Source organism: Bactrocera dorsalis, chromosome 4 (genome assembly GCF_023373825.1).
Source record: "Bactrocera dorsalis isolate Fly_Bdor chromosome 4, ASM2337382v1, whole genome shotgun sequence".
NCBI classification, from domain to species: Eukaryota; Metazoa; Arthropoda; class Insecta; order Diptera; family Tephritidae; genus Bactrocera; species Bactrocera dorsalis.
In genome coordinates this window covers 11,233,645-11,258,365 of record NC_064306.1, presented here as the reverse complement: position 1 = coordinate 11,258,365, position 24,721 = coordinate 11,233,645, and positions in this window count along the sequence as shown.

Below are 24,721 nucleotides of genomic sequence, written 5' to 3'. Positions count from 1 at the left end.
GGGTCAGACTCGACTGAACGCCAACTACTCCTTTTCTAACTCATTTCAAAGTAGTGGAATTGTAAATCAGGCTCATCATAAAACTATTCGACTTACTGTTCTTCCTCGACGCTGCCACACACCCAGCGTTACACACATGCATATATAATACAATTAGCAGCACTTGACAGCCGTCCAGTCAGCTTGTTGGCTGCTGCGTTGCGTGCATATTACAATAATTTTTAATTACCGGCGTAAATGTAATTATGAATTTTTATTTCGCTCATTTTTTCCCAGCGAACTAGCCTTTTTTTCGACCACAAGCCTCATTTTTTATTTTTTAATACTTTTTCTTGCAGCGCTGCTGTGTATATATGGCGCTGACATGCATAAAAAGCGGTCAGATTTTTTCTTTGTTTCTTGGATTTTGCTTTGGCTTCTACATTTACTGATACTGCCACGAAGCGTGTTGTCAACCACATGCGAGCTGCCAACGTTGCCAGATTTGTTAGGTACCAGCTTGCGGAGTTTGTAGTTTTGCTATTGTTTTTCATAATAAAGTCAAGTGGTTGTAATGTATAAACCGCACTAGTTAAAAAATTATCGCTACTCGGTACGGTCCCGGATTGTATCTGGTCAATAACCCGGTAGCATTTCTCAATATTTTATGGAAAATATTTTACGCCGCACAACGGCCGTCATCAGTATACCGAGCATAGTAAGATCGGCCTTTCGCTGACTGCATTCGGTCGGAATAAGTGCAAATCTCAAGAAAATGAAGCTACGAAGCCTAACTCAGGCATACCACTAATCTTTTTTATAATATTTCAATATAATTTATAAAATCTTTACCAACTAAGTTGGTTCGGTAACTATATTTACTGTCTTGAGGTTTCCTGTATTTACTTTGGCTCATTTTTTCTTTGTGAAATCGTCAATTACTTAGTCCAGTATCCTATAAGGCTCTCATGAGTTTTTAACTTGCCTTATTTTTATTATTGACATTTGATGTTTATGTTATATGTAAATATGTCTCTAATATGCTTCACATTTAAGGATTTTTTCGAACGATTTTTAACAAAGTTTTGTCTCTGTGATGCTAAATGGTTCGACTGATTCATAACATTTCAACGAGTGCTTTAATTTCATATTACTAGCACAGCATTTAGAGTTAGTGATATTTTTCAGAAAGAACACAGGAGCTGTCTATGCTTCGATGGTCTTTAAGGGGCTGTGCCAGTGTATCCCATTATTATTGTTTTTAAGGTAAAAAAGTGGTCGTTTTTTTATGCCAAATTGAAAATTTTCAATCAATCAAAAAGATCGTAGGTCATTATACTTATAGTAAATGTGTTTATTCAACAATACTCAGATTCAATTTGAAGTGGATGGGCTCAATTTCTCATAGAGTTATGATGTCAGCAATTTTGAGGAATGTCGTTTCGAAAAAACCGGAGTTAAAGCTTTCTTTAGAACGCTTCCATGCAAGATACGACCTTACCGATTTCACAGGATATTTTTGAAAAGATAAACTATCGAAAAAGCGGAAAAAATCGATTTTTTAAAGTGTCATATTGTCATAGCGCCTTAATCACAGAGCTTTGAAACTTTCATTTTCGGAGATTTCAGAAACCTCAATACCCTATCGCGTATCCAGATTTCGCCATATTTGCGTCAATGTATCAAGTTAAGTAAGATTAAGTCTTTTATATCATTCCTTTTCAACTGATCTTCCAATTCGATTAGCCTTTTCGGTACCTCTACGTAAAGTTTAGAATATATGGACTTACCAGACCTTAATTTATGCCAAGTAGGTTCCGAATTCTAAATTGATGTTAGTCTGTGGCAGAGTGTCAAGGAAAGCTTAAAATATAAAATATTGAGAGGGGTTATAATGGGTGTTGTTTAGACGCGTGGTTTCTAATTAGGCCGTACTTTTTTCGGTAGAGTTGGTAATTCGCGTAATCATGCATGGGGTTCCCACCACCTTTACTCTATGGAATAATGCACATCCTCAGGTATGATGTACAGTTCGTACTGTCATGACTGTCGATTGGACTCCAGTGGGAAATGATGGAGCTATGTTTCTATCACTGACGAAAAATTTCGGCTTTATTGCGATTAGAGAGCACTTAAACACTTCTAAGAATCAGTTATTCGTTGTTTTTGTTGGATTATGAACTTGCGAGGCACCTACATACTTTGCTCATTTCGCCTGTTTCCAGGTTAGCAAATATCTTTTCAACGGTGGATTTCCCTGAGCCCAAATTCAACAGTATTTCCCCCAAAAAGCCAAATGTTTTATTAACACACGAAATGCTTTATGATCCATTTTTTTGTAAACTAACACAAGTTGCTTCACAAAATAGTATATCTCATTAACTAATAGTTATAATCCAACTAATAGAAATCATATAGATAGTAGTAGTATTCTCTATGTATCAGCCACAGTGAAGCGTGGACGGGTCCTCTAGTATTATTACATATGGAAAATTCTTTACAGTAGATATCAAGCATCATTTCTTCTTCCATGGAAAACTTCATACAAATTTTAATGAATATTCTGTGTCGAATACTCTCAGAGCTGGTGGGTTTTCACGCCTACTCAGTACAAAGTAGCATCTGTTGGCAAGAATTACTCTGCGTTGGATTTCGAGGCTTACTGGTTCCAAGATAGGCGAAAGCACAACTAACATCGGGGTTGTTGACTACTACTGCAACAGATGTACACTCTTACAGAAGATGGTAACTGAAATTATTTTTTCCAAGAGTAGATTCAGAAGTCGTACGAAAGGGAGTCGTCTTGTTTGAAGCCTTGTTTGGTATCGAACAGCTCGGAGAGGTCCTTCCCGATGCTGACAGAGCTTTTGTATTGCTGACTAACATTTACTTAGAAATACTAGTTTCGCGGGGATAATAAATTCAGACAAAGCGGCGTGAATTCATCGCCATCACACTATGTAAAAAACTAAAAAATAATTTACGTTTAGTTCCTAAAATCAAGTAAGACGTCTGTTGAAAGTAATACACTAATAAAGAATGCAAAACAAATCCTGTCCTCATACATATAACCACCCTAAGTTATGTCGAGTTTTTGTTATCTTCGAACATTACACTGTGTAACATAGGAAATAATGATTTTTACATAAACATTTTATTTAATTTTTGAAGAAGACATTAAGAGTTGTTCTTGAACTACGATTTTATTACTAAATAAAAAAAATATACAACCATCATCCTCATCACCAAAATCACTTAGAACACCACTCCCCCTTAATGCGCTGCATTACGATTTGAAAATTGTCAATTGCATGCCAAAAGTACTTAGATATCCGGCGCGCATTAATATTTGATTAATGAAATGCAAAGTAACAAACAAAAAAAGTAGAAATCTGAAGTGGCTTGGACCAGATTAGATTTACAGACGAAAAATGCTAATGGAAAAAAGCAACATTTATGCGACGGAGCTTGAAGTTTGATCTTCCGCATCAATGGCCTGTAAAATTGACTTATCCGTGCAAGCGACTGAAGCGTTTTAAACTGCCAACAACAACAACAACAACGGCAAAGTGATATCAATAGCAACAAACAGTATGATAATAAAAATAATGGCGAATATTAGATGTGCCCAATAATGAGCGCAAGGAGCTGACAGCAGCGCATTTGTTGTGCAACAATAACAAAAACAACGCAGCGCAACTTCACAACGTTGCTTATACGTGATTAATTTCATTTCGTTTAGCGGCGCGCTTGTTGTTGTAATTGTTTAATACGCCTTTGCATGCGCTTGATATGGCGCGACGCGCAGCACAGCGCCTATAAAGGGACTGACGGCAGTGGTGGCGTTGTGCGTTTGTGCCTTGTAGAGCGCGCGCTCACCCCAAATTTATGCAAATTTCGCGCGCGCTTCGAAGTCGATGCTGATTATTGCTTCCTTTCAAGCGCGTTACTTACAGCGCGCTCTGCTATGCTACGCGCCTGATTATGATTTAAATCCACGACGGCTGTTGTGGGTTTGCAGCTTTCATGTAATCTGCGAAAATGTAAGTATATCAATTTCATTGAGGCTTTTTTGCAATTTTTCAATTTCAGCGCGCGGTAGCGCGCGGCGCCTAGGCGTTTGGGTGGGTGGCTTGAGTGCGCCCATTAAAAACAGCGCGTCAATTATTCGATTTTTGTGGCATTTGGCAGTTCAATATTTCATTATGCTGTGTAGGCCGAAATGTATGCCAGCGCGGATTGACTGTTGTCAACTGGGGATTTGCGCGCGATTTTTCATTGCCTGGCGAAGGCGCGCTTCGTTAAAAAAAAGTAATTTGCAATTGCAAACGCGCGCCGCTGTGTGTTTGTGTGCATACGCGCCCTACATATGTACAGTTGTAAATGTGCGCCATATTTGGCGCAAGGTCGGAGGGTACAAAAAAAAAACAATAGCAACAACAACAGCACGCAGTTGCGGCGTAAAATGAGAAATTGCGCTGTACTGCGTGTAACCGCGCGTTTGTAATCAGCCCCCGCGCGTACTTTAAAACGTGTTTGGGGGGAAGACTTCGCGAAATTGTTGCCACTTTCCCCTAACACACATACACACGCACTGTTCTAGCGGCAAGGAAACAAGTAATTTTGTGCGTTAGCGCTAAAGCACTTTGACCTGTGCCACTAAATCCGCCGGCGGGCAATGTTTGTTGTTTCAAATGCTTGTTGTTGGCAAATATGTTGCCAATTTTGCGTTGGCAGTCTTTTTTTCGCAGTTCGCAATATTGTTGCTAACAAGCTTTAGCCGGCTAACGCCAAACTGCGGCAGCCACCACCGCACTCATTCGCCTGGCAATATTTGGCGCTCGAGGCAATATCCATGCGTTCGTATGTATGTTAGTGTGTGCGTGCCGGCTTTGCGCCTCATTGCCGTTTGCCTCGTGGTAGCAAGCACGCGTCACTTTTGACAGCAACAAAATGTTGCTTGCCACAACAATAACAGTAAACACATGCCAAGCGACCGAAAATTATAATCGCGCGAATTTTGTGCACGCGAAAAAAATTCAATTCAATATTTTCGTGTAATTTTTCAAATATTTGTTCAATTTGCGAAATTTCCTGTGTTCGGCAGCTCGTTCGTGCACCCTTAAGGATTTTTTTTCGTATTTTTCAGCCGCCTAAAGCGCAATTTAACGAAGCGTGTATAATTTAAGTGGCTGTGAGTGCTTTAAAATTGTTGCATTGATGCTGCAAGTGATTTGGAAAATATATCAAAAACGGAAATTATAGCCTTACAAAAATTATTGATTAATTATTTGTTGTAAATAATCCAAATATGCCCACATCAGAATGCAATACACGAAATACATTAATAAAATTAGTGATAAAATATTTAAAAAAAAAAATTGGATTTTTCAGTGAATAAAAATTATTAAAAATTTTCAAACAAGGTGGCAAGGTCGTTAATACATATTTTAGCTTTAATAAAGAACAAAGTATTCATCCCGTCTTATATGCATATGTACGTAATTTCTTCGGTTAGATTCTTTATCAATTAAAAAAGGGTGGCAACCTCTTTTTCCATTCTACAAAAGCCTTACAATATTCGAAATTTTATTCAATAATAAAATAGGCAAAATAAAATATATTAAAATTCGAATGAATAAATATTATTAAACATTTTCAAACAAGGTGGCAAGGTCATTTATACATATTTTAGTTTTAATTCAGTACAAATCATTCATCACAAACTTATATGCATATATACATATGTACATATTTCCTTCAGTTAATTTTTTTAGAAATTAAATAAGGGTGGCAACCACTTTTCACATTCTACTTAAGCCTTAAAATATTCGAAATACTATTTAATAATAAAATATTTAAAATAAAAAGTATTAAAATTCGAATGAATAAATATTATTAACAATTTTCAAACAAGGTGGCAAGGTCATAAATACATATTTTAGTTTTAATACAGTACAAAGTATTCATCTCGTCTTATATGCATTTATTCACATATACATATATGTATTTTCTTCAGTTAAATTTTTTAGAAATTAAATCAGGGTGGCAACCACTTTTCATAAACTAAATAAGCTTTTGCCTATTGTGTTTCCAATGTCGTAATATACATACGTGATATGTAATAATTTTCAAATTATTTTTGAAAATTTGTTTATCTATTAACAAAAAGGTGGCAAAGTCATAATGTCGTATATTATTTATAATATTTCAGTACATATTATTTAGTTCATGCCGAATTAAATTTTTTGCATTATATTTTTAAGATTATAAATTTAGGTAAAATGGTTATACAATTTTCAAATAATATGTATTCTCAAGGCAGAAAAGGTGGCAAGGTCTCACATACATACATATTTTTTTTAGAACACTTTATTAAATAGTGTCCTTCTCATCAGCATATGTGATTGTTTTACTTAAATACATACATATATTATCTAAGAAAATTTTTTTTAAAAAATATTTAAAAATATGGCAACTCTGTTGCAAACTTTTAGTTAAACTCGTTCTTTTAAAATCGTCAGACCTTAACTTTATATACCCCATATTGAAATTAATATTTTCCAAAAAAAATTTAATTATATTTAGGTGGCAACCTCGAACAAATATTTTCGTATTAAGTATTTTTGAATTTTTGTATCCATTTGGTAATATTATTGGAATTTTTGGTAGTATTTATAATTTTATTAATAAAAAACATATGGAAACCTTTATAATATTTTATAAAATAACTCGTCCCTTCCTTTCTTCATATTATTAAAATATAATTGATTATTATTATTTTTGCTTAATAACGACTTAGTAACTGGAATCTAGAGTTTATATCCATGAAAGTTCCAATGATTGAAATCCTGACAATTTCCGAAAACAAAAATTAGAGCTATTGGAATTTTAAACTCAAATACAAATATAATTAAAACTGTCTTCGTAAATGGGATCAATGGCAAGGTTTACTGCTTATTGGTCTGCGTCCAGTCAGCGATGTCTATACTTGCTTTTAACAGATACTTTGCTTTTTATACAACCTCACGAAGCTAACATTCAGTCTGAACAATTGTATCAGTCGAATCATGAGCTAGAGTTTCCGTAACCATATATACTATATGTCCAAATCCATTTATGCAATTACCAACGCGCAACTAGGCCACTTAAACCCCCATCCTGTAATTTACTTGTGGAAAGAACTGATTTATAGTTGAATGAGGTCACCCCTAGCATCTTCTTGATACGGACCTCAGATTTTGTAGATAACCAAGTCGTCTATTTTGACGTAGAATAAAATGTCGAATCATTAGCCCCTAAGCCTTTTCACTTCAGAGATATGAACACGGATATCATTGTTCAGTTATAGACTAGAACGACCGTGGGGAAATATGTAAATGATGGATTATAGGCCAGAATAGTAACCAGAATCTTTTTCTATGTAGTATACATAGCTGAAGACTATCAGGAGAATATAAAATAATAATTAGTTTTTCTTCAATTGTTATGTTTTTATAATTTCTAACTGGTATTTTAAACCATATAGTCTCGCACTGAAAATAAATTACAATTCATATTATGATTTTGCTAGACCTCGACTAATGCGCGACTACCAGAAAAGCGAAAGTGTTAAAAAATATTTAGAACAATGAGTCATTTTCCAAACTAAGTAAATCAGATCTTAGCACTCAATCAGAATATATAATCACTTGGACTGCTAGAGCTACCGAGATCAAAAATATAGTTGCATATTCACAAAACGCCTAGAGCCTGTCACAAACTTACTGAGGTGGCTAATATCAATGTCAGCCCTTCGCCAACCTTAATTAGGTGAAAGCCGCTTGCATTGCGGCAATGTGAACCTTGCTAAGGCTAGCAATTCAATGGAGCTATTTCGTTTCGCTTTGAGTCAGAAGGGGCTTGCAACCCCTCGTGTGCTTGTTCTTGACCAATGCTTTTCAGGGAAAACCCTGCTCGTTCACTTCTTGATAAAGTTTTTGAAAAGATGCCTTTTTTGGCAAGCTCATCGAATTTACAATTTTCGACGATTCCGCTGTGGCCGAGCCCCTAGCTACTGCTAGTGAGGTCCTGTACTTCTCGACAAGTAATTTTCGAAATATTTGAGAACTTTGCCTTAAGGGACTTCCAGTGTAGAGTTTCATTCCTTTATTTTTATTTGAAAAGTACATACACAAAATTAATAAAAAAAGGGGGGATACGGCTAGAGACCTTGTCGCCATAATTACTACCCTTGTGGTCATCTGAAAAATAGTGGAGTGATGGATTATTTATTAGTACGACAATTCTTTCGCTAATTTTGAACTTTGTCGAACTTTTTTTTAAATATTTAAATTTCAAATCTTCATTTTTTAATTGTTTCAGGTGATTGATAGATATTCTAAGAATATTTGTGCCATATTTCAACTAAATGGGCTGAAACTCTGTTTTCAAATTTCTAAAATCTAAAAAGTATTAGCATTATCTTAGTTACGGGCTTACATGGATTTTCTATGGTAAAAACTGTAAATTGGATTTTTGGTGGATATTTTTACATTTTTCTTCGTATCTCAAAACCTGTGTAAAAATTTCTTGAAGATCGGTTAAGTAGTTCTCCAGAAACCTTACCAACTTACTTCAAAAACACAGTTTTCGAGAAAAACACGTTTAATGACGGCGGCCTTAGGTTAGCTAGACTTGAGCTCATACATTTTCAAGGCTGCATTTCCGAAATTATTACTCGAATGAACTTGAAAATGTAGGGCAATATTCTAGAGCTGTTGTAGAATTTAATAAGCTAATAAAAAAAATTCAATTTTTTGAAACCAGAAAACCCGAGAACCCGTGTAGCCCCTTAAGTGAGTTCTGTGCTGAATTTTTGCAGGGAACTCAGTAAAATTGAATAAATCAATGCCTACATTTCGGGGCAATATCAATTTTCTAACCGTGTCACACACCCTTAACAACAATATTAAATTTATAGAAAATAATTGTGTGCAGGAGTTATAAAATTTTTGATAGAAAACCTATATAACAATAAATTTCAAAATAAGTTGTTGTTGATCCTTTCCATCAACAGGCAAATGAAATTTCATCTTCCAAACACTTTAAGATTTCCTACCCAATACAACCACCACATATGTATAGTACATCTATACTGCAGCTGTCAATGCCTTTTCGAAATGCGCAAATTGCCACTAAACCGTATCGGCAACACATTTGGGGTTTACCAAAGATGTTAACCACATTCTAAACAGAATATCGGTAACTGTAATATGAAAATTTCCAAAGTGTTTGGTTGTGACGCCTCGACACCATAAGTGACAGAAGACAAACAACACCAGCATACGCCAAAGCTAAGGCGACCAAGGAGTTAACGTTCCACTGATTGACTTAGAGGATGTGGCTCCGAATGCCGTTACTTACGCATAAAGACACCAGAGAGTGAGCCATCAAAGCCACAGCTAGCTCGGCAAGCAAATGATGTGTAATGGCTCGAACAAGTTGCTGTCGATGAAGCCGACAACAACACGGCTGTTGGGATGAAATATGCAGCAAGGCTTACAATGTCGATACCAGCAACAGTTGTGGATGAGTTAGGAAAGCACCAGGACAGGGTTATCGATGGCAGTCACCGCACAAATACGCTGCAAGCTGACGACTGAGCAACGCTGTTGAAAGAGCTGTGGCGCATCGTTGAACGGAAGGTAGGTGCGTGTGGGCAAAAGTTAAGTTCAAGTGTAAATTTTTGTGGACACAGCGTCGGTTGTGTGCGCGTGTATGTGTGGAAGCATGTTTGGGCATATTATCGACACAATTACACATATTGAATAACGGTAAGCGTTTGACACTTGGCAACTGTTTGCAACAAGCAATGCTGCAGTTTCGGCAGCAAGGGGCAAGTGCTGTGCGCTGCAGTCAATGCTCTTTGACATTTGCTGACAGCAAGCGAAGCTATAAGGTTACAACGGCGCTTCATATTTACCGTCAGCTGTGTGTGTTTGTGCGTTTGCTGTTTGCTTGCGCCTTTCGATAAGCAATCATTTGTGTGCCTTGTGGTTTTTGGCATTTTCTTGCCAAATGACGGTTACAGTGCGGCAAGGTTATGTAACTACTGGTACAAAAGTGACTAAAATTGGAAATTTTATTCTTCTTTGATGTAGTGAACTATATTTTATGTTTTTACTGTACTTAATATATCTCAAAAGTTCAGAGATCTCTGAGCCCCTTAACTTAAAACATATTTCAACCTAAAGTTAAAGTTAGGTTAGCTTTCGGAGCTTTTATGTGACGAGATCTTTTCTTACTCATTCGCCCAATCCAGCGAACGTATGACCAGCGGGATGCTTCACAGGTCTAAACTGGACTTTAGAGGGAAAAGTGTCCATATGTTTTTACATGAGCTTCATTCATCAAACTTGGCGACCTACTTTTGAAAGGAAAGTACTTCTGTTTGGAAGTAGCTCCCACTATACTCTAATGGACTCTTATTTATATTCCCTCACATACTGTCAGCAAACGAGCATACCGGAAAACTATTGAAGAAACGTTTTAGATAGTTCAAGACTGTTCTCCAGAGAAACAGACGAAGTCAGAGTCGTTAGGAGGAAAGGAAGACTCATAGCATATTTAAGAAACATACAATTTGAGATCTTTATGAATATTTGGTAGCCAGAGCTGTGGGCTAAGCCCTCTGTATAGTTCTGGACATAGTTTAGTTTCCTATTCAGCGGACATTGAGTAAACCATGTCAAAGAAGGTCGCTGAAGAGGGTGGGCTTGATTGCTAAAGAAAGGTCATGAAGTTACCTGATGGAACTATTACTCTCTTTGAGGTATCGGCTACATATCACTTAAGCCTTTGCATTTAAAATTCAGGTAAATATGTTATACTTAAAACTCAAATTCAGTTACTTTTTGTACCGAGTGTAAATATGTCGTTAAAAGATTTGTACCATTACTCAAGTGCGAAAATCTTCAATTCAAATATCAACTCAGAGATGTGATAAGTTTAATTGGCATTGAGCGGTAGAGAGGAAGTAATAAGCAAAGTTACAAGTGACCTTCGATAAGTCCCATCTCCATTTTCTATATATCATATGCTTATACGTATGTATGTAGAGTATGGGATTGACATCGAAGGCAGTATGCAATTTAATCCGAAGTAAGAAAGCAATGTGTACCGCTTTTCTCCTCTGTTAGCTTATTGACTTCAAACGAAAGCACACATGTTGACAATTCTAGCCAATAGTGGATTGAGGAGCAGCTGGACAAGGGTTGCTGTGATCTTAAAACCGATAAATCGTAATATTTGAGTTCGAGTTAAAGTTCGAGTAAAGTTCGAGTTAGATAACTCGCAAAGAAGTTGGATGCCCTTAAAGCGAATTAAGTCTTTATTTAGTTCCATACGCATCAAGAAATCTTGGCAAGTTTAAACTATCACTCGTTTTCTTAGACTAAGCTAAAGAATCTCAGTATCTTTATTGTTAGAGCCATTTCGAGATGATTACCTTAATAAGAAACAAAAACATACAGAATTTTATACGAGATGACATAGAAACCTAGGTAAAAAGGTTACTGAATCCAAACAACCTCGACTATAGTGATTTTGGTGAAAGCTTTTTAACATAATTTTAATTTTACTAACTGAGGTTTATTGGTCGAATTGTTAATTATAAGCCCTTTATAAATTGTCGATTCTCGAGAATGAGTTCTAACGAGAAGCTATGTATTGCAAGAGTTTTAAATTTGTAAAAGTAAGGCTAGTGAAATTGAGGTCTTAACTTTTTCATGAGTTATCTTTCACAATCCTAGAACCTTTTTTAGTAGTTTTATAGATTCCTAAAAGGTCAATAATGGAATATAGGCCGCGACTTTCTGTGTGTTAATGATCTCGATTTGATGTTAGTATAATATATAAAAATATCAATGACCTGGAAAAATTAACCCAGATTGGAGTACTTCAAAGACTACGCGATTAGCTTCACGACTCAAAGTTATTGAGTCATATCTTTCTAATAAAGGGGTAATAACCATGAAGTTTGAATCCCATTGGTTGGGGTTTTGGTATAATTTTAGCAGTTTTCCAATCGGAAGCAATATTGTGCTTCATTCTGATGCCTTTTTTACTGTTAAAACAACTGTAAACTCGAGAGAGAGAGGGGATTGGTCTATAGGCTCCACTTTTAGGCTTTAGAATATCAGGTTAATGACGTCCCCTGTCTGGAAAATGAAACAAGTAAAGTTTTAAAACGCACTTGAGCGGTTACTAAGATTTTTTTGAGGTGTTTTTCGTAACTGAACTATGAGGGGAGACTGAAGTTGGACACGCGGTTTCTATGACTTGGATTACAGTCTTGACTGCAATTGGAACCAACGTCTTACAGTGTAATGAACATCACTGCAATGCTTAGACTAAGATCAATGATTTTATAAGCAAAATTAATTTCTTTGAGGAATTTATAAACAATACGTACTGTTATAATAAATATGTACTGTTATAATAAATATATAAGAAAAATGGAACGAGACAGATTTTTAATCGCTTTATAAGTGGTTTTTTCATGACTGAATATCTTTTATCCTGAGCTAAACGGTGACCGATGTAGGATAAATGGTTTCAATGACTAAGATTTTGCCTTGACCAAAATTGTAATCAACGAAGCACCGATTCACAGTCATCATTTCGATACTTTATATCAATGTCTTAGTGAAATTGAGGTCTTAACTTTTTCATGAGTTATCTTTCACAATCCTAGAACCTTTTTTAGTAGTTTTATAGATTCCTAAAAGGTCAATAATGGAACATGGGATCGACTTTCTGTGTTTATGATCTCGATTTGTTAGGATAATATATATCAATAACCGGAAAAATTAACCCATATTGGAGTACTCAGAGACTACGCGATTAGCTTCACGACTCAAAGTTATGGAGTCCTATTTTCTCAGGAGGGATAACCATGAAGTTTGAATCCCTTCGGTTAAGGTTTTGTATAATTTTAGCAGTTTTTAAACGGGAAGCAATATTATTGCTTCATTCTGATGCCTTCTTACAAACTTAAACTCGAGAGAGAGAGAGGATTGTCTATAGGCTCCACTTTTAGGCTTTAGAATATCAGGTTAATGACGTCCCCTGTCTGGAAAATGAAACAAGTAAAGTTTTAAAACGCACTTGAGCGGTTACTAAGATTTTTTTGAGGTGTTTTTCGTAACTGAACTATGAGGGGAGACTGAAGTTGGACACGCGGTTTCTATGACTTGGATTACAGTCTTGACTGCAATTGGAACCAACGTCTTACAGTGTAATGAACATCACTGCAATGCTTAGACTAAGATCAATGATTTTATAAGCAAAATTAATTTCTTTGAGGAATTTATAAACAATACGTACTGTTATAATAAATATGTACTGTTATAATAAATATATAAGAAAAATGGAACGAGACAGATTTTTAATCGCTTTATAAGTGGTTTTTTCATGACTGAATATCTTTTATCCTGGGCCAACGGTGACCGATGTAGGATAAATGGTTTCAATGACTAAGATTTTGCCTTGACCAAAATTGTAATCAACGAAGCACCGATTCACAGTCATCATTTCGATACTTTATATCAATGTCTTAGTAAAAAATAATTTTCTTGTTGCATAATAGTTCAATGTTCTCATCAATCTGTGCCATGATCTAATATCCGAATCAAATTACTTAAAATATCCTTACAAGAAATTATATATTATATCAATAAGTCTGCTGCGCAGCTTTGCGTTTATCTCTGCTGCCATTATTTATTCGTTGATTTTTGTGCCCAGTGCGGTTTAACAGCTCGTAAGATATGCCAATAAAATCGCTGCGGAGGGGCATTCAGCCAAAATGTGGGGGTTGAAGTGATTTGATTTTTTTTTCTAATATTTCTGCTTATGGTCGATTGGCGGCGAAATCAAGAGGCTGTGGTCGCCAAATTTTTTGCAACACTGTGGTTTGGGCAATAAATCTGTTTTCCAAAGTAAGTTTATATGTATGCGCGAATACGCCTTATGATTTATCAATGCTTTTAGCAGCAGTCGCTGAAGCGCCGTCTAACGGGCAAGCAAGCAGTGCCTATAGAAAGCAACCCTGTCTCTCTTACGTTACCGCTTTTGCTCGCCGGCTGCAAAACGAATCGTAAAATTTGCATAAAACCGCACAGTGCCAACATTTTTCATTTCTCGCTGATTTCTTTTTAATTTATTTTTTACTTTCTTCTCGACGGACCGCCTGAGATACTTATGCCTTATTAGCTTCTGTTTGTTAAGATTTATTTTTTTTTTTAAGGAAGCTTTAAGACTACGGAAAATCCGAACCCGAAACACATATATACAAATATAGATGCCGCCCTGCGAAAATGTCAATTGAATGTGACGCGAAATTGCGAAAATCTTGTCGCGTAATGATTAATGACGGCTGCGGAAATGTGAAGTTACTCAAGGTTCCGCTGTTTTCTTTTTGCTTCGTCTTTTTAATTTCAACGTAGACTTATTCGATATTACAATTTGATTTACCGATCAAATTAGAGTGTGGTGTGAGTTGGAGTATTAAATTGTATGCTGATAGTATATATGTTTAAGAATATCTGTTGATTTATTTAGTTGGGTGGGTAAGAGTGGCACCTATCTATAGCCAAATAAATGGGGATACATCCCGGGGGCTTGAAAACGAAGATCTACGTTCATCGAAGGCTAAATGCTCCGACGTTACGGCCAAGGGATTCGAGTCCCATTTTCCTCTTTTCTTACTAAAAAACTTTGGAGAGACTGATAAGTACAAAAAATGCATTCCTTGTTATACCATTTATACTGCCGCAAAATGCTATTTTAAAGGTAGGTCAGTGCATACTGTTGGCACAAACTATCTGAGTCCGTCCTATGGAAAACAGTCGTAACTGCTATGGCGGTCTTTCAAACATCCTGGCGGCTCCTTCTCTATGAGTCAGAAAAAAAAAACGGTTTGGAGGAGATGGGCATGAGCTCTCTTTAAGGATGGGTTAAGCTTTGGGGGAAGGACTTGTAGAGGGGTTTACTCTCATGATCCCTCTATTAACATCAGCTTCAGACTTCCTGACTATTACAGTGTTTTCCAAGTCGATATCTAAGTAGCAGTAAAATTTTACTGTATATAAGGAGTGCAGTCCGAGAGAGCCATCCACTCAGATAGCAGGGCAGCATAATGCTAGAGTTAGTATTTCGGTGAATACTAGTCTGCATACTATCGTGTCATGGCTTGAACAAGCCATTAGGGTTAAGGGATTCGCTATTGGGACCTTCCTCGATATTGAGGGAGCTTTAAACAACGTCCTGCCGAAAACAATCGTAACTGCCCTGGACGGTAATGTTGTTGAATAACATCCCAAATACTTCCTTTTCAGTTTTACTACTAGACAGCTGGGTTTTTGCGGGAGCTTGGTCAGCGTTTGAGTTCTTTTACACCACAAGATCAATCGCAAGAAATCTAGATCTACTTTGCATTCAAAGCGTTAGTAGTCCGCACTATTTTTACTGTAGATCGGCAAATTTAGTGTGACAGTTAGCAGGTAATTGCTTCCCATATTAATCCAATTAAGAGATGGATTAAAAGCAAATAAGGTTCAACACTTCCTTCTTGACTGCTTCCGCGTTTGGATTAGAAGGTTTAAAACTTGGAAACCTCATACCTTCAGATTAGAAAACACTAGAACTGAAACTTTGAATTAAGTGTTCTTTATCGACGTCAAGCTCTCTTGAGGAAACTCATAGCGTCTTCCTTGATTCTTCTTTGACTTCAGTCGTTTTCCAATGTTGGGTGGTCTGAAACATCGGCGTCTGATTTGTACTTTATCATTTTTCCTTAGTGAATCCGTCATTGATTTTCCACTATAACTTATTGCTTTTCGCCAGCAGTTCGAGGGATTCCTTTATAAGTACCAAGTGATCTGCATCGTGGTAATTTTAGTTTCCACTGCGGGTCTTCGAAGACCTTGTTGATAGACTTGGGTTTCTGGCTCTAATGGAACATCTACGGCTGCGATGATGTAGACGGGATTCGGACCTTTGTTATTGGCTTGAATGAGATATCTTTATTGTTGATCGCTACCAGTCTAACTGCGGGATATAACTACCCAACCTGGTCTATAGAGGCTTTATAGAGTTGAACCGAGCACCAATCATTTTTCACTTGGTCTGGTACAGCCGGCATCTGTCCTGACCGGTGTAGCCTGGATTTACTAATAGTACTTCCAGCACCACTCAGGGCAACTTGCATCCACTTTCACATCTCTGAAAAATTTTCCTTCGAATTCTGTCATCTAGCACATCAACGATAATTTGCTGCGGTGGCACATTAGCCAGATTTAGTGGCGACACCTTCTTTGGCTACGCTTTTTGCGGACGGCTTAGCCTCTGAAGCTGGGATCGCCTCTTGACTGTCGCTGCTGGCGGTTCAACATTAAAATTCGGTAGAACCGCTTTCAATGGATTCCTTGAGTTCTTAGGTAAACCCCTCATTTATTGTCGGTAGGCAGCATGGCGTTTCTCCGCATACATTGCTTTCGCTGGATCTTCGAACTAAAAAATGGGTCATGCTTTTGCAGACTCACTACTAGCAGCTTCACATTTGGCAACTCCTCCCATTCCCTGCTTTGTAGTCATACTTTCAATGCAGGGTTAGTTTCGCATGTTGCATGTGTTGTTGACTTAGAGCTAGGTTCCTGCTGCCAGATCGTTCCTTTCATTTTCGTAATACTGCATTTGTTACCAGTCATCATTTTTCCTTGAAATTCTGTTTCTTTCCACCCCAAGAAGCTTCTCATTTGCCGATGTCGCAAATTTGTGCCTCGGTCTCCTTTCCCAATTGGCATTGACGGAGTTTTAAATACTTGTTTCCAGAATTCGAAAGGCTTTTCGAGTAAAAGAAATGTGTTTGCGCTTAACTATGTTTATGAAATTATATAAATATATGTTGCCGATTTTTTACACTTGATTCAAATAAGTTTTTTTTTCATAGTTTTGTACTAATGCATATGAGTTCTTCCAATATTCCAACATCATATTTTACCATATCAAGTTCAGTAAACTACAACTTCAGTTGATTGTATGCAAATAGTCCCATTGAACCTAACCAAACATAATAAAACATGCAACAGAAAGCCTGCCATGTCAACAGCGCATGCGCAAACTGGCCACAAGCCAAAAGTGGTCAATAACATTGATCTTTATCGGCTAACAATAGCGGAAGCGCTTGGCATTGTGCGTAGACGCAATCAGTTAACCAAAGCGCTTGCTTGCATAAATTGCAAAAAGAACAAAAATACCAAAGTCCTTATAAAGCTAATCAACTGGCAGTACATAAACAACTTGTAAACCATAGCCAATTCTCTGAGCGCATAATAAAGCAGCAACGGGGTCATAAAGAATTTGTAATCATTTGCCAGGCAACACCCAAAAGTGGTTAAACACGCTGCATAATTGCTCGCGGCCGATGTTTACCTCGTGGCTAACTGCAATTGCCGATTTGCATATGCGACATTTGTGCGCAATCCAAAAATGGGTCAAGCAGTCGCTCATTATGGGTGCATCTAAAGAAGCGGGTCTTTGTAAGAAGTTCAATGGCGTTGTCTGGTAAAAAGAGCTGAAAAATGTGTTTTGTGTGTGTTTTTTCTTGATTTTATAGATTTTTGGAGGCATATTAACTACTTTTCTTAAGCCTCTTCTTGCTTGATTAGGAGACGATCAGTGATATTTGACATACCTTCCATTACTTTTTAGAGATATTTAATATTTTTTTAAAACTTTAATAAAATATCAAAAATTAAACCTAAGTTCCAACAAAAATTAGTGAAATTGCTTTCGACCAAACTTCGGTTCTTAGCATTCATATACCGGATATTATAATTGCATCACTATCTCTGACTTCTGCTCCCACCTATCCGCTACTAAAGAGATATCTGACCAAAAATTTGCCAGTATTGTTCCCTTCGTATTATGCTTCAGGCCATCTCGTACTTTAAAGGTTCGAAATCGCTCTCTACGAGATTTGACAAATAACTAATGAGACTGATTTTATTGCCGCGCTTGTGGTAAACCTGTGACCTTGAAATTTCTCCATTTGCGGCATCCTTCTCCTCTCCATTGATATATGTACAATCGTTCTAGCTTGTTTAGTTCGCCTGCCCACAAAGAATTCGTTCCACCGGGGAAAACTATGAATCAAGTCTACTATTGCCAAGTACTCGAAAGATTGCGAAAACGAGTCAACAGCGTGCGCCAAGACATCGCTCGTAACTGGATCCTACATCACGACTACGCGCCGTGCCACACCGCCTTCAGCGTGTCCCAGTATTTTGCCTCTAAAGGGATCGCCGTGTTGCAACAGCCGCCTAACTCGCCCGACATTTCACACTGTGACTTTTTTTTTCCTAACTGCGTTCCAGAAATGTTACGAAGCATGGAAAACGCGTTGGAATCGCTGTATAGCTGCCCAAGACTCAAGGTGGACTACTTTGAAGGGGATGGCAGAGTTGTAGAATAATTTTCAAATATACGGTTTTTATGGAATCAGTCTCATTACTTAATTGTCATACCTCGTATCTTTGCTCAACCAAGTGTCGAATATGTCCGTTCGATAGACCTCAAAGTCAAGATTTCGAATAACAACTTAGGCATCTAAAGAAAATAATCGAGTGTATTACCTTTAAAACAACCGATACGAGTACTTGATAACCAAAACAAGTGAGTTGGTCTTAGATTTCGGCTCATATCGAATTTGGATTTCCTCATCTATATGCGTATACATGTGTATTATATTTTCCGTCATAACACGTACGTCATACGTACATCACCGATCTTCGCAAAACTTCGAATAACTTGACTCTTGACAGAAAAGAGATTCACTTAGAATTTGAATTCGTCTAAAACTCTAAGATCTTCCATTTGTGGGATAATAATTATGAAGACGAGAGCCCTATATAGAGCAGAAGTTCGTTCAAACCCGCGGTGACGAGTCAACCAATAAGTAAAAGCTGAAACTTTTAGCAGTTTCTTCTCCTAGTTGAATTGAAAGACTATTAGAATTTGTGAGGTTAGATTTTGAAGGCGATTATCTATAGATAATTCCTTAATTTACTGTTGTCTCTACTTACCGCCTCCAGAGTGGTCTTCAAAACCTGGAATTCCTGAGGACGAAACGAACATTCTCATATTTCGAGATGAAATATTAAACATTTTCTTCTTCTAATTGAATCGAAAGACTCTTAGCATTAGAGAGGTTATATTTTGGTGTCGACTACCGATCGATAATTCCTTTACTTACTGTTGACGTCTTCGGAGCAGTCTTGAATAACTATGATTCCTGAGGATTAAATGAACCTTCATATATTTCGATACATGCGAAGTGAATTCTAAGTCTACTAATCTCAGAGAGCTCGCCTGGATGGCTAAGACAAAGAAAGCGGGGGAGCTGTAACCTCAGTTCTGCCAAAGTGGTGCAGCAATAAAGGAAGTCATGAGATTATGTCTCTTTAAATACAATTTCCACATGGAAGACCAGTCATAGATTTCAGCTTTACTGTAAACATTGAATAATAAACTATAATATAAGAGTATTCTTAAGATGATTTTAATCAAAGGTAGTAAAACATTCAATTCAAAGTCCAAATCCTGAAGGTATTATTCATAAAGCTTCCGTGGTTTACGATACTCCATGAAGTGGTCTACTCATATCAAATCATTGCTTGGAAGACCTTAGATTGGTGACCTGATATCAGCTGAACGAGTTCGAGTCAAAGTTAGCGATTTTATTTTTCTTCCGAGAAACATTAATTGTTTTTCCGAAACTCTCGTCGTTGAGTAAAATGGCGTTCCCAGCAATATTTTCATGAACGATTAATCCATTTGTATATAGTCAGAGGAAATATCGGTTGCTCAACGATAAGCTTTTGCTGTATAGCAATATAAAATCACTTCGTTTTAAAAATCTACTCACTTTCATAACCTAATCCCTAGCATTAAGTGACAAACTCAACCTGAGCTTCCAAAATAGTTTCACCAGCAAAGTTGTTGTTCATCCAGTTTACGCAGTTGTTCTGTGTAGTGCCCTCCTTCAATTATACTTTAATCAATTAATTTGCTTTTACACCACCCTCATGCACCAAAGAGCGATTATTAGACTTTGATACGAAAAGACATTCTTCGGCAACTTAACTACAAATCGAAAGGACATTGGCTGACAAGCATCCTCAGAGCAATTACGCGCGCCGAGTTGACAGCTCCACAGCTCCGTTTCCAGAGAGCTCTGCCGGCGAGACACGAGTATTCAGGTGGCAGCTAGCTTAACAAAAAGAATTAAAGGTGACAGCAAAATGTACAACAATAAAAGTGACACTTGAAATAAGAGAAATGTAGTCAACTGCTGATTGAAATAGAGTTTACCGTCAGCTTGAACGCTGGACTGAGCAGTCAGACGAGAAGCTTTTGCAGTCAATGGACCATAGACGCTGTGTGCTCTTGCGTAGAAGCAGTGCATTTGCAAGTGAAGGCAGTTAGGGTTGGGTATAACGATGCAGCGATGTTTGTGTAGCTTCCGGCCCCACTTGCAGACGCTTATTTACGCGACTCACGTTTCTAGCTGCCCAACAAGGCGTATCCTTCTGCGTCAATTGTCAATTGAAATTAGGGAATGTCAAGAAAGCAGAAACGCGAGACTTACAATCGAAATGGAGATTAAGTAGCAATATGAGGAAGTCGTCTTGGATTGAATAGAAAAGCAGATGCTGCGATTATGTGTACAAAAAAGAACAACTTATTAATCGTGTTGGTTCGAAAATGAGCAGCAACAAAGTCACAAGGTCTTACTTTGTCCATATACTAAAGATACTACTTTATCCAGCACATTATGATGGTTAGAGTCTAATTATCACGCATTCATTTCAAGATTTCACTGACAAGACGAATGCCTAGTTCAAGTTTATCTCGAATTCGGCTATAAGCGTCTCTTTTGAGTTGGACCAAGTCTATGGATATTGTCTTATAAAGAGTTTGTGCGATGCAGGTTCATTAAGGTGCAGACAGACCGCTATGCACCGGTTGCTCACCCATGGATCTCGAGTCGAAAGGAAATTTCGCTGAAGCATCATCTTCCTTGCTTAACTTTATCTATGCCCCCATATAGCATATACAGTTCGGGTTCCATCTTCTTCGATACTCATCGCTCACGCGGACGTGTCCAAAAATCTTTCGAAGAACAGTTCTCTGGAATGCTCCAAGTGCTTTCTCATCTCGGGTTGTGATCATCCAAGTTTATGCGCTTCATTATAGGGGGGAATATTTAGATACTTATGTATAGAGCGTAATTTTTGTTCTCGCGGTATCGCTCTTTTACAGCCTTCGCCACAATCGGTTGTGTTTTCTCCTCTACGGTACGGGACATGAACTATTCGTCGTGTTAATGTCGTCCTTGTATTCGAGGGCAGTCACCAGTTGGATAAGGGCAACTCCTTTATCGAGGACCGGAAATTCAAGGTGCAAATCTGTAAATCGTGTTCCTTTGTGAGTTTGCTGTAGGTCAATATCCGAGGCTTTCGTATTCCTTTCACTGGAATTATATTTTTTAACGGGCCCAAAATCCAGCGGCACAACTCCATCCTAAGACAGACGTTCGCTTGCAGCCGCGCCTTCTGGTGAACAGACGCTGCAACGTTGTTAAGCCCTTAAACCGATTACCTCGGAGTGGCACCATCAAAGCTCCCTCTCTCTTAGCCATGACCCTGAGTTGCCCGGATGCTCGACGCAGACGCAGAAGTAACGTATGAGTATGGCAGCTCAACTGTGGCTAGATACCCAGAGCAACTACCTCAACCTTTTTAGGCCTGAATGTATTCGAAAAGGTAGTTCCAGGGTGTGGCCAGAATAGGAACTTTTTTGCGTGGATCAGTGCTTTTAAGGATCACAACAAGTAAACATTTTTAAGAATTTTTGAAAGTAAAACTGCAATGTTAATCACTTCCTCGCTTATTGAGTTTCGATCAAATGTGTTCGATCAATAACATCGAGTAGTTTGGATTTTCGAATACGAATACTCAGTTTATAAAGACGACAGTGTGATCAAGAATTGACTGTAGAATGAAAATGAGTACTCGTAAGCGGCTTAACACTCCTCCTACCTCTCTAAATAATGTTCCTCTAACTTTAGCGTTCTGTGAAAATAAAATAATTTCATATAATAGAAACCACAGTAAAATATTTTTCCGTTTGCGAAATGCGAAACAAAGAGTTATCTCTTTGCCGCTGCAGTTTTGTAAGCTTGTAAGCATTTAAACGCGCACAGAATACACAAGAAGCTGGCAAATTGAAATTAGCATGTGCAAAATCACCGCAAGGATGCGCATTTGAAATGCACTTTGTGAAAAATATGATTCGTCAGCGCTGGAGCATGAAATGACGCCGTGTGCCGTGTGTGAGCGTCGGCGCTGGCGAGAGTATGAGTGGCCTTTATACTTTTCCCTACTGAAGCAGCTATTTAACACCTCAAATTACATAAATAAATACTTGCAAAAATGGCGACAGTAACAGGAAGCTTTGTTGCAAGGCTGCAGGAAAAAGGTACACGCACACATACAACCATACGTTTTATGTTACATTTTAATTTAATGTGTAAACACATGGGCTTTGCGCAGTCTTGTGGTCATGCGAGCGGACGTTTCTGTGCATGTGTGTGTGCTCATGCGCATATTTGTGGCATAAAGTAGCCTTTTGAGGCACAAAAGGTGATGCATGTTCTGCGCTGCTAAGCTCGTGTACCTTGTGCTGTTTTATTACTTACACTATGTAACAAAATTTAAATTTTTTTGAAATTTTTTTGTGGAGAGTTTTTACGCTCTGTGTTTCGAAGTATTTCGGAAAGTAAAAAGTACTTGTTTTAATAAATTTATTGCTTACACCATGTAACAAATTGATTTTTTTTAAGAGTTTTTTTGCAGAGTTTCGAAGTATTTCGGAAAGTAAAAAGTACTTGTTTTAATAAATTTATTGCTTACACCATGTAACAAATTGATTTTTTTTAAGAGTTTTTTTTTGTAAAGTTTTTTGTGGAGAGTTTTTACCCTCGCAGTTTCAATGCATTTCGGAAAGTTTAAAGCTTTTGATTATTTTACTTTTACACCAAACTACAAATTTAAAATGTTTGGAGAGTTTTTACGCTTGGTGTTTCGAAGTATTTCGGAAAGTAAAAACTACTTGGGTTTGATAGGTTTATTACTTACACTATATAACAAATACAATTTTTTTTGATGAAATTTTTATGGAGAGTTTTTAGTTCCACTGTTGGAACACATTTCGGAAAGTTTAAAGCTTTTGATTGTTTTTTTTTTACAGCAAACAGATAACTAAAATTTTTGGAGAGAATTTATTTTATCCCTAGCTTTTAACAATGCATCAAATTAAAAATTTTTCGGAGAGTTTTAGCTTTGTAGAGAATTTTTGTTTTGCGGAGAGTTTCTACACTTCGAAATTCCCAAGAATTTCGGAAGGTACTACGTACTTGTTGTTGCTTTAATTCTTGCGCTGTGCAGTACAATTGAAAATCTTTGTAGAGTTTTTATTTGTCGCGAATTTTAACAATAACGCCAAGTATTTCCATAAGTACAAAGTACCAACTGTCGACCTCTTTATTAATTACACTATCCAAAAAAATTATTTTTTTGGAGAGTTTTTTTTTTGTGGAGACTATGTAACCCTTGCAGTTCTTAAATATTTCAAAAAGTACAAAGTACTGGCTTTCGGTTTCTTTATGCTTAAACTGTGCAAATGTTCCAGATAGCTTCAAGCTGCTTTTGTAGAGTTGTCAACTGTATGATGAGTCCAAGTACAGTGTTTCTGATTTTGAACCGCTTTATTAATTACCATATGTAAAATATCAAATTTTTTTAGAAAAGTTCGGTAATTCAACATTGAGCTTCTGAATACTTTTTTACGACTATCTTCCCTCACATGCTTAAAAGTCCTTTTAACTCTCGATGATCTTAGGTATTAAAGCAAGTACTAAGTACCTGCTATCTCTTCCGAATAGCCCTCAAAACATTTAAGGACGCGGACCTCCAAGGTCAAAGTCCAAGTCTCGCAGATCAAGAAATATTCTGCATTAATCATCATCTCAGTCGAAGAAACGACTAGGGAATGTTAAGGTGATGATAAGTTGTTCCTTCTAGTGCTTCCATGTCTTTATTAGTTTTCTAGGGGTAAACCTCACTTCTCGCTCACCTTCTTTAATAGAAAAGACATGAAATATGGGATCTTTAAGACGCTCACCTTCGTTTACTTTAAAACCAAGTTGTGAACCTATCAAGCTGGGAAAAATAAATTTGCAGCAAAGTGTATTACACACCCATGTGCCCCACTCTTCCCATATGCTGTCTGTGTTGATTGCCTGTTCTTGTTATTTTTATATTAGCTGCTACTTAGAAGCGCATACAAACGTCGTGTCCTGCTTTTCACTGCAAAAGCGCCGTAGCACATCCTTCCGTTTTCAGCATATGTCTGCCTACTTGCACCACTTCTGCACCATCCTTGCTTGCATTACACTAATGCGTTGAATTAGCGATTGTTTTTGACAGGAGATGTGTTTAATTTTAATGAAATGAAATACTAACGGGTAAAATAATCAGCTCATGAAAGCACATTATGCTGCGAATTAATTAGAAGGCAATAAAATCGTATATGGTATAATGAAATGAAAGCAATGTGTAATGTAGAAGCCTGTGATTTT